This window comes from Pristiophorus japonicus, chromosome 31 (genome assembly GCF_044704955.1).
Source record: "Pristiophorus japonicus isolate sPriJap1 chromosome 31, sPriJap1.hap1, whole genome shotgun sequence".
Taxonomy (NCBI): Eukaryota; Metazoa; Chordata; class Chondrichthyes; family Pristiophoridae; genus Pristiophorus; species Pristiophorus japonicus.
Genome location: NC_092007.1, coordinates 7,275,737 through 7,287,913, shown reverse-complemented (window position 1 = coordinate 7,287,913; position 12,177 = coordinate 7,275,737). Strand labels below are relative to the sequence as shown.

General features: G+C 47.5%; 1 protein-coding gene across 2 annotated transcripts in view; it reads left to right on the top strand.

Moving 5' to 3' along the window:
• Window positions 1–12,177, top strand: part of LOC139240385 (uncharacterized) — a 54,913-nt gene that overhangs the window by 30,490 nt on the left and 12,246 nt on the right. The gene's annotated exons all lie outside the window — the stretch shown is intronic.

Here is a 12,177-nt window from a genome sequence, read left to right as displayed (position 1 = left end):
GACAGCATATTTCCTTCCCTAAAGAACATTAGTAAACTACACAATCCAGTAGTTTCATGGTCGCCATTAATGACAAGTGCTTTTTATTCTAGATTTATTTAATTCATTGAATCTAAATTCTGCCAATACCGCGGTTGGATTTAAATTACGTCTCCACATCAATTAGTGCAGACCTTTTGATTACTAGTCCAGTAACATAACCACCATGCTACCGTTCCTACAAACAATCGCTACCCATCAACATCCGCACCTCACAATCATGGCTTCATTTCAGCCTCACAACTTTACCACTGCTGCAATACTCACACCCACATCTCGCACCTTGCACACACTGACAGCTATTCAACTATGGCAGACACATCACCCAAACACATTGCAGTACACTCGCTCACACACTTCTCTTTCTCTTGCAGGCTAAGCTGGCGCATAATCGGCAGGAGTAGCAGCAGACAGACGGGGGCCAGCCGGACATGCAGGACCAGCCAGCTGGAGGAGCAACAACTCCAGCTAATTGGACGGCACGTGGTAGACGTGTTGCAACCGGCAAGGTTCAACTCCTTGGGGACAACAATGGTATGAACATTCCTAACCCTTCTTCTCACATTCCACTTACCCCTCAGTCCACAATCTTTTCTCACTTTCAAGCTACTCATGGTGTGTGCATGCATTTCTGACTTGCCATACCTCACCATAATCTGACTCTTGTCCCTTTCTGCTTTTAGATAATCAACAAGCACCCGAACAGTCTGTCCCCAATGTCATCGCAGAAAGTGAGGGGAGAGGAGTCACTCCGTCACTGCATCTCTCACTTGCAGACACCAGCTCACAAACTGACACTACCCGAATGTAGAAGCAGGATCTGCAGAGGGTGAGGTACCGGGCATGAGTGAGCTGCAGCTAGGTGAGGGGGAAAGGGTAGCTGGAGGGCCAGCTCTCTGACGGGCGAGTTAGTGTCTGAGTTCTGCTGCTCAAGGACTCAGATGAGGACCTCAATGGGTGATGGCATGCACACTGAATTAATAGGTGCAGTGGCAAGCCCGCCAGAGAGCATGTCGGCAATGTCAAGATGCGTGGAGGAGCCCGCCTCCAACAGTGCACGGGGCTCTGTGCAAAGTATGGAGTGCAGGATTTCCAGCCTGGAAATGATGATGCACACCCAAAGAGAACGCGGTGACCCAGACGTGATGGCGCACATGATGGGTGATGTCGCAGCTTCCATTGTAGCACAGGCGGAAACGACCCAACGTCTTCGTACTGCAGTGGAAGCTCAGCCTGCTCTCGAGCAGACTCAGCGTGATGCCACCCAAGCTTTGACTGCTGCTGTCGTGGCTGCGTTTAGCACAGTCAACTGGGGCTTTCAGGGTGTTGCAGCAGGCCTGCAATCTGTGCTCTAACAAATTGCTAGGAATGCTGAGACGCCGCCCCAGGGGAGTGGCAGTGGGTCAGCGGAACATTTCCCTGCTGTCCTCTCTCAATGACAGCATTCCTGGTCCCACCTCTGCCACTCCGCCATTGTCCTTGCTGCTATCTGTCAGCCAGCCAGCCCAGACTGCTGCCGAGGTGGTGCAGTCTAGTCAGGCCTTCGAGATCCAGAGCTGCTCGACGTCATCCTGCAAGGTCATCTGAAGTCTCCTGCACAGACACTCAGCAGTCTGCCACCAGCCGTGCTGCAGCCACTGGGGGAACACTTCATAGGAGCACTAGATTAGGAAAAGCCACAAAAGACAGGCACTAGGGGATTGCACAGGGTGATTAGTTAATACTTTTCATGTAAATATGTGTGAATTGATGAGATAAATGTATTAATTTTGTTTGAAATCTTTTGTGGTGACTCTCCCAGGAGGTGGCACCACAATTCCTGATGGCAAGGGCTGCACCCTCATGATGCTCAAATTGTGAGGCAGCAGCAGATCTCCACTGCAAGACCTGAAAGCTTAGCCAAGTACTGGAGGGCTCCTCCCGTGCGGTTAAGGTAGCGGAACCATTGCTTCAGTAGCCCGATGGTCTGCTCTATGATATTCCTGGTGAAAGCATGGCTCTCATTATATGAGTGCAGTGCACGAGTGTTGGGGTGGCGGAGGGGAGTCATGAGCCAGGTGGAGAGTGGATAGCCTGTGTCTCTGAGCAGCCAGCCGCGAGCTTGATGTGGTGGCTGGAAGAGAGCTGGTTCTCTGGTCTGGCGCAAGACGAAGGCATCGTGGCTGCTTCCAGGATAGTGGGCTTTGACCTGGAGGGTTGGCTGTGTGTGGTCGCACATCAACTGCACATTAAGTGAGTGGTAGCCTTTGCGATTAACGATCTCAGGATTGTTATGCAGTGCCCACAAAGCCACCTGGGTGCAGTTGATGGTGCCATGCACCATGGGGAAGCCCGCTATCCTGGCAAAGCCACATGCACGCTCGTCTTGCTTCTCTCTGGCGATCAGGAACCCATTGTAGTTCCTTCTCCTAGTATAGAGAACCTCAGTGATGCCCCGGATGTAGCGATGGATGGCGAACTGAGATGTTAGATATGTCTCCTGCTGCATAGAATCATAGAAAATAGTTGCAGGAGTTGGCCATTCAGTCCTTCGCGCCTGCACCACCATTCAATATGATCATGGCTGATCATGCAACTTTAGTACCCCATTCCTGCTTTCTCTCGATACCCCTTGATCTCTTTAGCCGTATAGGCCACTTGTAACTCCCTTTTGAATATATCTAACAAACTGGCCTCAACAACTTTCTGTGGTAGAGAATGCCATAGGTTCACAATTCTCTGAGTGAAGAAGTTTCTCCTCATCTCGGTCCTAAATGGCTTACCCCTTATCCTTAGACTGTGACTCCTGGTTCTGGACTTCCCCAACATCGGGAACATTCTTCCTGCATCTAAACGGTCCAATCCCGTCAGAATTTTATATGTTTCTATGAGATCCCCTCTCTTCTAAATTCCAGTGAATATTAGCCTAATCGATTCAGTCTTTCTTCATATGTCAGTCCTGCCATCCCAGGAATCAGTCTGGTAAACCTTCACTGCACTCCCTCAATAGCAAGAATGTCCTTCCTCAGATTAGGAGACCAAAACTGTACACAATATTCAATGGCCTCACCAAGGCACTGTACAACTGCAGTAAGATCTCCCTGCTCCTATACTCAAATCCTCTCACTATGAAGGCCAACATGCCATTTGCCTTCTTCACCGCCTGCTGTACCTGCATGACAACTTTCAATGACTGATGTACCATGACACCCAGGTCCCGTTGCACCTCCCCTTTTCCTAATCTGTCACCATTCAGATAATATTCCGCCTACCTGTTTTTGCCACCAAAGTGGATAACCTCACATTTATCTACATTACACTGCATCTGGCATGCATTTGCCCACTCACCTAACCTGTCCAAGTCACCCTGCAGCCTCTTAGCATCCTCCTCACAGCTCACACTGCCACCCAGCTTCGTGACATCTGCAAACTCGGAGATATTACATTCAATTCCTTCTTCTAAAATCATTCATGTATATTGTAAATAGCTGGGGTCCCAACACTGAACCTTGCGGTACCTCACCAGTTACTGCCTGCCATTCGGAAAAGGACCCGTTTATTCCTACTCTTTGCTTCCTGTCTGCCAACCAGTTCTCTATCCACATCAATATATTATTCCCAATACCACGTGCTTTAATTTTGCACACTTGTCAAAAGCCTTTTGAAAGTCTAAATACACCACATCCACTGGTTCTCCTTTGTCCACTCTACTGGTTACATCCTCAAAAAATTCTCGAAGATTTGTCAAGCATGATTTCCCTTTCATAAATCCATGCTGACTTGGATCGATCCTGTCACTGCTTTCCAAATGCGCTGCTATTACATCTTTAATAATTGCATTTTCCCCACTACCAATGTCGGGCTAACCGGTCTATAATTCCCTGTTTTTTCTCTCCCTCCTTTTTTTAAAATTGGGCTTACATTAGTGTCATTGCAGTCACTGGCTGGAGGAAGCAAGGAAGTATCCACTGTGTAAGTGGTGGTGGGTCTGTCAGCTTGCCTTCCTTGACCCAGAGCGGTTGTGAGTCGCTCCCACTCCCAATCCCTTGGATTTATTAATCGGGATGTGATAGAGTGCAGCAGACAATCGTTTTGTACAAAGAAGGTATGGATTTTATTCAAGAAGAATGAATACACCTTTTATTAAAAACTGAGAAAACTTATCACTTTAAAGGAGAAAAAACATATCACTCTAATGGGGAATCCTTTACTAAAACACAAGAGAATACACAGCAGTACAATATCTCCCACCTCCCAATTCCCCTATCTAACTAAGTTAGGTTCTGGGGCTTCAGGGACTATGCTCACCAATCCTTCCTTGACAGTTGGCAATGGGTCATGGTTTCGGGGTTCGTTGGATTTTGTTGATTCGGCTCGCCGTACCCCGAACGTAGGAGAGGACTTCTTGCTGCGTGTTCCTCAGTTGGGTAGGGCACGTATTTGGATCTATGGGGTAAGTACCCACTTTCTTCCTTAAGCAGTAGGTTTTAAAGTTCTTTTAGTTAATGTTTTACCCGAAAGTAGCTCAGGGACAGCTAGTAGAGTGGAAAAGCTTGTGAATCTTCGGGTTTTCGTCGAGTTGACTTCGGTTTTGAAATCGTTGGTCGCTGTGGCTCAATATTACCAATTCGGTTGCTGGTAATATCTGGTGGTTGTGTCGTGAGCCTCTTGCTGCCGCGGCGGTGCTTGGTGTCCTGGTCATTTGCGATACTGTCTTGGTTGGTGTTCTGAAGAACCAGTTTAATGAAGCTGGTGTGTTGATCTTGAAGTCTACCAGGTCTGAAGCATACGAAGCTGGTGGAGAAACAAAGTGCAGTCCTGACTGTAAAAACAGGCCTCAATTATACCCGTAGAGGCTTCCTTATCTGCGCGCCAAATCAACCTTGGTTCTTTGTTTAAATTTTGGCGGGCTCGTTGAGTTTTGGCGGGCTCGTTACTGGTAACTGGATTGAAAAATGTGTCAATTGCTAGAATTATCTGGGTTTCGAGTTGCAATTGCTAAAGTTAGTTTCTGGTGTCGAGTTGTCTGCCTGGCTCCCAGCTTTCTATGCAGGCGGGAAAGGTGATTAGCATTATGCATGTGTTGGACGGGTTGTTGTGCTCGAGTTGAAACTTACTTCCTGGGATCGATTATTGAAATGTAAATGTCTTCTAGGGGCAGGTTTCGAGGGTAAACAGTTTCCCAGACAATTTGATTCACTCAATATGTCCCCAGACAGCTTGATTAGCTCCAATATCCAAACTGGCCTTTTAGAAGTTGAACCCACCCCTTTTCTTGCAGCCCTTTTCTCACAGACCCAACATTCACCTTTAAAAATCCCAAACTTGGTTAAAACTCGTAGATTTCTTCCATAAGCATTTTAGGACCCCAAACTTTCTGCTTAATAGTTCCAAATCGACTTTCCTTTTCAATGAGTCCAAACACGGGGGTTTCCACGAATTTTGGAATCTTGCAACTGGTGAAGAAATGGAGGCCATGGTGACCTTGACTGCCACTGGGAGCTATAGTCATCCTGGTCTGAGGCTGGAGGTCTGGTTTCAGGAGTTGGCAGAGTTCTGTGACCACCTCCTTGGTGAAGCAGAGCCTCCTAATACACTGCTCCTCACTTAATTGAAGGTAGGAGAAGTGCTGTCGGAAGTCCCGGGTGGGTAAGGCCTCCTGTTGAGCCCTGATGGCCCTCCTCCTCCATTTGAACAGATGTTCCCATCTTTCTCGCTGTCTCAGCTCCTTCCACTGTAGATCCTGGAGGGCGAGGTCGACTGCCAGTAAAGCCCCCATAACTTTTAGAGTTCGAAAAATAATGAGGGAGTTTTGTATTTGCCAGAAGACTCCATGATACCAAATAACCTTGAAATCACTAAATAAAACTCTTGCAGTTGTAGGAAGTAGCACACAACCACTCAAACTGCAAGATGTGAGTGATTGGTGATGATCCCTTGTTGCTGAAGCTCGCTTACTGCTGCTGCACGCCACCTCTACCTGTCGTTGCTTCCTCCAGCCGGTAACTGCAATGACGCACACTCACTGATGTCATGATCTTCTGTGAATGTGATGTCCCCAACAATCGAGTGTAGCGGCAGCACTACCAGCAACATGGAAATGGCGTGCACTGCTGGAACTGCTATGAGCTGGTGGTAGAGTGCCGACTGGCATTTTAACGCCATTTTGTGGTGCTAACATATGACGCTATATGCACGGGGCGAAATTGCCCCTTCCAGAAAAGTCTGGGAGGCGCTAATGGGGCGCAAACTCCTTTTCGCCCAGACTGGCGCCAGAAGCAACTCCACTGAAATTGTCACCATCGTTGTGGGGGCAATAATGAGTTTGCGCCACACCTTCCGATTAACGCCCAGAGTCAGGGCGCACACAGCGATGATGTAATCGGCATGCATGCCAACACAACACCTTATCGCCCCGCACCGACCCCTTTGCACCAAGTGGGGGAAATTGCCCCGTGGGACACGAGGCTGGTGTGGGACGATGTTCAGGACAGATTCGCGGGGTGCGAAATTACCATACATGCACCTTAAAGGGGGGGGGGCTTTTATGCCGCAGCCGCCGTGTTTTTATGTCGGCTGACTTTTTAGTTGGCCCAACAATGGCGACTGTTGGTTCAGCCGGGCCATCATTATGCAGTCCAGCACACCCTCTTGGGTGCCGGGTCGCTGGCCTGGCCAAAAAAGTCCCAAGTGGCCCAGTGGTGCCCACCAATGGGGCTGCAGAGTCTGCAGTGGTCTTCTCCTTCAAATGAAGGGGTGGGGCGTTGTGTGGTGCTACATGGAGCAGCTGCGTAGCGCTGACATCATCACCCGACGTGAGATGCGTGCCCCGATACCAGCCCAGAAATGACGCAGAGCACCTGAGACAGCACTCTGCGTCATTTCAGGTGCGCTGTGGCCCAATTCTGTGAGAGGAGCGGAACTTCCGACCCAGGCGCAAAAACCCACAGGTTCGGAGGTTACCGCCCCACAACACTGGCGCAGGGCAATTTCAACCCCATAATCTTCTCACCCTTTTTAACTTAATATCTTGAAAACTTCAAACAAATCAGGAACTAACCAGGGGGCGGGCTACCTTAGATCTGGTCCTGTGTAATGTATCATGATTAATAAACAAACAATCTCCTAGTAAAGGATCCCCTTGGAATGAGTGATCATAGAATGATTGAATTTCAAATTCAGATGGAGGGTGAGAAAGTTGGATCTCAAACCAGCGTAGTCAGCTTAAATAAAGGAGACTACAAAGGTATGAGGACAGAGTTGGACTAGGAAAATAGATTAAAAGTGTAGGACGGTTGATGAACAGTGGCATACACTTAAGGAGATATTTCACAACTCTCAAGAAAAATATATTCCAGTGAGGAGAAAAGGGTGTAAAAGAAAAGGGTGTAAAAGAAAAGAGAGCCATCCGTGGCTAACTAAAGAAATAAAGAATGGTATCCAATTAAAAATAAGGGCATACAAAGTGGGCAAAACTAGCGGGAGGACAGAAGATTGGGAAGCTTTTAAAAATCAGCAAAGAATGATTAAAATATTGATTAAGAAAGGGAAGATAGACTATGAAAGTAAACTAGCACAAAATATAAAACACATAGCAAGAGTTTCTATAGGTATATAAAAAGGAAAAGAGTGACTAAAGTAAATGTTGGTCCCTTAGAGGACGAGACCAGGGAATTAGTAATGAGGAACATGGAGATGGCAGATACTCTGAACAAATATTTTGTATCAGTCTTTACGGTAGAAGACACAAACAATATCACAACAGTGGATAGTCAAGGGGCTATAGGGGGGGAGGAACTTAACACAATCACAATCACTAAGGAGGTGGTAGTAAGATAATGGAATTAAAGGCAGATAAATCCCCTGGACCTGATGGCTTGCATCCTAGGGTCTTAAGAGAAGTAGCGGCAGGGATTGTGGATGCATTGGTTGTAATTTACCAAAATTCCCTGTATTCTGGGGAGGGCCCAGCAGATTGGAAAACTGCAAATGTAACGCCCCTATTTAAAAAAGGAGGCAGACAAAAAGCAGGAAACTATAGACCAGTTGGCATAACATCTGTGGTTGGGAAAATGTTGGAGTCTATTATTAAAGAAGCAGTAGCAGGACATTTGGAAAAGCATAATTCAGTCAGGCAGAGTCAGCATGATTTATGAAAGGGAAGTCATGTTTGACAAATTTGCTGGAATTCTTTGAGGATGTAATGAATAGGGTGGATAAAGGGGAACCAGTGGATGTGGTGTGTTTGGACTTCCAGAAGGCATCTGACAAGGTGCCACATAAAAGGTTACTGCACAAGATAAAAGTTCACGGGGTTGGGGGTAATATATTGGCAAGGATTGAGGATTGGCTAACTAACAGAAAACAGAGAGTCGGGATAAATGGTTAATTCTCGGGTTGGCAATCAGTAACTAGTGGGGTGCTGCAGGGATCAGTGCTGGGACCCCAACTATTTACAATCTATATTAATGACTTGGAAGAAGGGACCGAGTATAACACAGCCAAGTTTGTTGATGATACAAAGATGGGAGGAAAAGCAATGTGTGGGGAGGACACAAAAAATCTGCAAAAGGACATAGATAGGCTAAGTGAGTGGGCAAAAATTTGGCAGATGGAGTATAATGTTGGAAAGTGTGAGGTTATGCACTTTGGCAGAAAAAAAATCAAAGAGCAAGTTATTATTTAAATGGAGAAAAATTGCAAAGTGCTGCAGTACAGCGGGACCTGGGGGTACTTGTGCATGAAAACACAAAAGGTTAGTATTCAGAAGAATGAAAGGTGATCTTGTCAAAACGTATAAGATTATGAGGGGGCTCGACAAGGTGGATGCAGAGAGGATGTTTCCACTGATAGGGGAGACTAGAACTAGGGGGCATAATCTTAGAATAAGGGGCCGCCCAGTTAAAACTGAAATGAGGAGGAATTTCTTCTCATAGGGTTGTAAATCTGTGGAATTCGCTGCCTCAGAGAGCTGTGGAAGCTGGGTCATTGAATAAATTTAAGACAGAGGTAGACAGTTTCTTAACCGATAAGGGAATAAGGGGTTATGGGGAGCAGGCAGGGAAGTGGACCCGAGTCCATGATCGGATCAGCCACGATCGTATTAAATGACGGAGCAGGCTCGAGGGGCCGTATGGCCTACTCCTGCTCCTATTTCTTATGTTGAATGTTCCCTTAATCTTCTAATTCTAGGGAATACAACCCTAGTTTATATAATCTCGCCTCATAGTGTAATCCTTGGAGTTTAGGGGCTAAAAATGCATTACCTCTCCTGTTAGCGCCCAGGTGGAGCGCTAATGGCTTATCGGATAGGCGCAGCAATTTTAGCGCGCCCGTGAAATTCAGTATGGTTTTTGCAGCGGCGCTAGCACTAGGTTCCTGAGGGAAATAAGGGTGGAGACAGAACAGGTGGACATGACATCAGATGATATTAGAAATGAGATAACTGCATTTAAAATAAAGAGAGATATATTAAATAAACTAATCAAACTCAAAGAAGATAAATGCCCCAGTCCAGACAGATTATATCCCACACATTTTAAAATAATCTCGGAAACAGATAGCAGAGGCATTACTATACATATTTAATAATTCGTTCGAAAAAGGTGTAATGCCGGAGGACTAGCGGATAGCTAATATAATATCTGTATTTAAGAAGAGAGTTAGAACATGTCCAGGGCACTATAGACCTCTCAGCTTAACATGGATGGTAGGAAAAATGATGGAATCCCTACTAAAGGAGAAAAAAGAATATCTAGAAACCAAAAATATAATAATGAATAGTCAGCATGGATTTCAAAAGGGAAAGTCTTTCTTGACCAACCTCATTGAATTTTTTGAAGAGGTAACAAGGGTAATGCAGTAGATGTAATTTATCCAGATTTTCAATAGACCTTTGATAAGGTATCACATAATAGACTCATGAATAAGGTCAGAGATTGCAATGTCAGGGGACATGTAGCAGAATGGATAACTGGCTTCAAGACAGAAAGCAGAGAGTCGGGATAAAGGGTAGCTATTCAGAGTGGCTGAAGGTGGGTAGTGGTGTTCCACAAGGATCAGTGTTGGGAGCACTGTTTTTCACATTTTATATTAAGGCTGATGGGTGACCTAATCGATGTTTTTAAAACTATGAAAGGTTATGGTAAGAATAGACACAAGAGGGAGATTTTCTACATGTGGGGAAGAGCAAAACTAGAGGCCATCAATATAAGATAGTCCCCAAGAAATCCAATGGGGAATTCAGAGAGTGGTGAGAATGTGGAACTCGCTCTCACAGGAAGGGGTTGAGGCGAATAGCAAAAATTCATTTAAGGGGAGGCTAGACAAACATCTGAGGGAAAAGCAGCTATCCTTTCTGATACATGTCTCCTGACATTGCAATCTCTGACTTTATTCATTAGTCTATTAAGTGCAAAATCTCTGTCTATCAAAACCTCTCCCTTTGATCCCCTTTCCTCTCCTACCTTCGATCCCCTCTTCTCCCCCTTTGAGCCCCTCCTCGCCCCCCTTTCATTCCTCTCCTCTTTGATTCCCCTCCTCTCCCCATTCGATCCCCTCCTCTCCCCCACTTTGATCCCCTCCTCTCCCCCACTTTGATCCCCTCCTCTCCCGCCCATTCGATCCCCTACTCTCCCGCCCCTTTGATCCCCTCCTCTCCCGCCCCTTTGATCCTCTCTTCTCCCGCCCCTTTGATCCCCTCCTCTCCCGCCCCTTTGATCCCCTCTTCTCCCCCACTTTGATTCCCTCTCCTCTCCCCGACTTTGATCCCCTCCTCTCCCCCTTTAACTTTATCAATTGCTGATTTTCTGATTTTAACTTAATTCATAATTATTCCATAGATTATTTAATTGTATTTAAATATAATTAATCTTGATTATACTGATTCTGCTATTATAGAATCCTTATTGTAGTATTTACCATGTAAATTCAATTTATTTACTTTTCGTTTTTCGCTTGTACCTATTTGCGTGTGCATTTTGTCTGCCGCTGCAAACCTGAGCCATTGACTTTTTACACTTCATTCTCCCGCTTTTTCTGTCTTTCCCTCCCTGCTCAGTATCTAATGTCGATATGCCACCTTTCATCTCTCCTCTCTTGTACACTCTATCCCCCAAAATCCCTACGCTAACACCCTCTTTGTTTTTCTCTTCTCACTCACTGGTTTCTTCCTCCCTAAGTTTTTCTTCCACTTTTTCCCTCTTGCACTTTCTAGTTCTCTCCCAATTGCTTTGCCTCAGTTTCTCACGCTCACTCTTCCTCAAATTTCATCCACTCTTCCATCCCCCTGCCCCATCTACCCTCTTCCCCGTCCTACACCCCCACTTCCCCCCCTCCTACACACCCCTTCCCCGCACCTCCTCCTACACACCCCTTCCCCCCCATCTACACTCCCCTTCACCCCTCCACTCCCCTTCCCCCCTCCTACACGCCCCTTCCCCCTCCTCCACACGCCCCTTCCCCCCCCCACACTCCCCTTCCTCCCCCCACCCCCTCCTACACTCACCTTCCCCCCCCCCCCCCGCCCCCCACAGTCCCCTTCCCCCCTCCCTCTCCTTCACTCCCCTTCCCTGCACCCTCTCCAACACTCCCCTTCCCCGTCCTACATTCCCCTTCACCGGGCCCCCTCCTACTTCCTGTCTCCCCAGCCCTCCTACCTCCCTTCCCCACGCCACCTCCTATGCCTCCTCCCACCCTCTCCTATCCCCCCCCTACCACTTTTACCGTGCCCCCTCCCACACCCCCTTCCTGCGCTTCCTTATCCCTGCTCCCTTATACACCCTAATACCTCTTCCTCCTCCCACCCCTGCCCCCACTCCCTCTTCCCTCACCCCTTCTACCTCTGCCCCCCACCGCCCATCCCTTCCCCACCCACTCCTACCTCCCCTTTCCCTCCTACCCTCTCCTCTCCCTTCACCCCACCCCCTCGCCCGCTCCTATCCTTCCCCCGCTCCCTCTTACTCCATCCCCCACCTCCTACTCCATTCACCTGCACACTCCTACCCCTCCCGACTACCTCATCCCCCGAGCCCCCCTACTCCTCACCACACCCCCAACCCTTCCCCCGCTCCCTTACCGTCCCCCCACTCTCCTTTCTCCCCCACCCTCCTCCTACCCCCAACCCCTCCTACCCACCACTCCTAGCCCAATGCCCCTTCC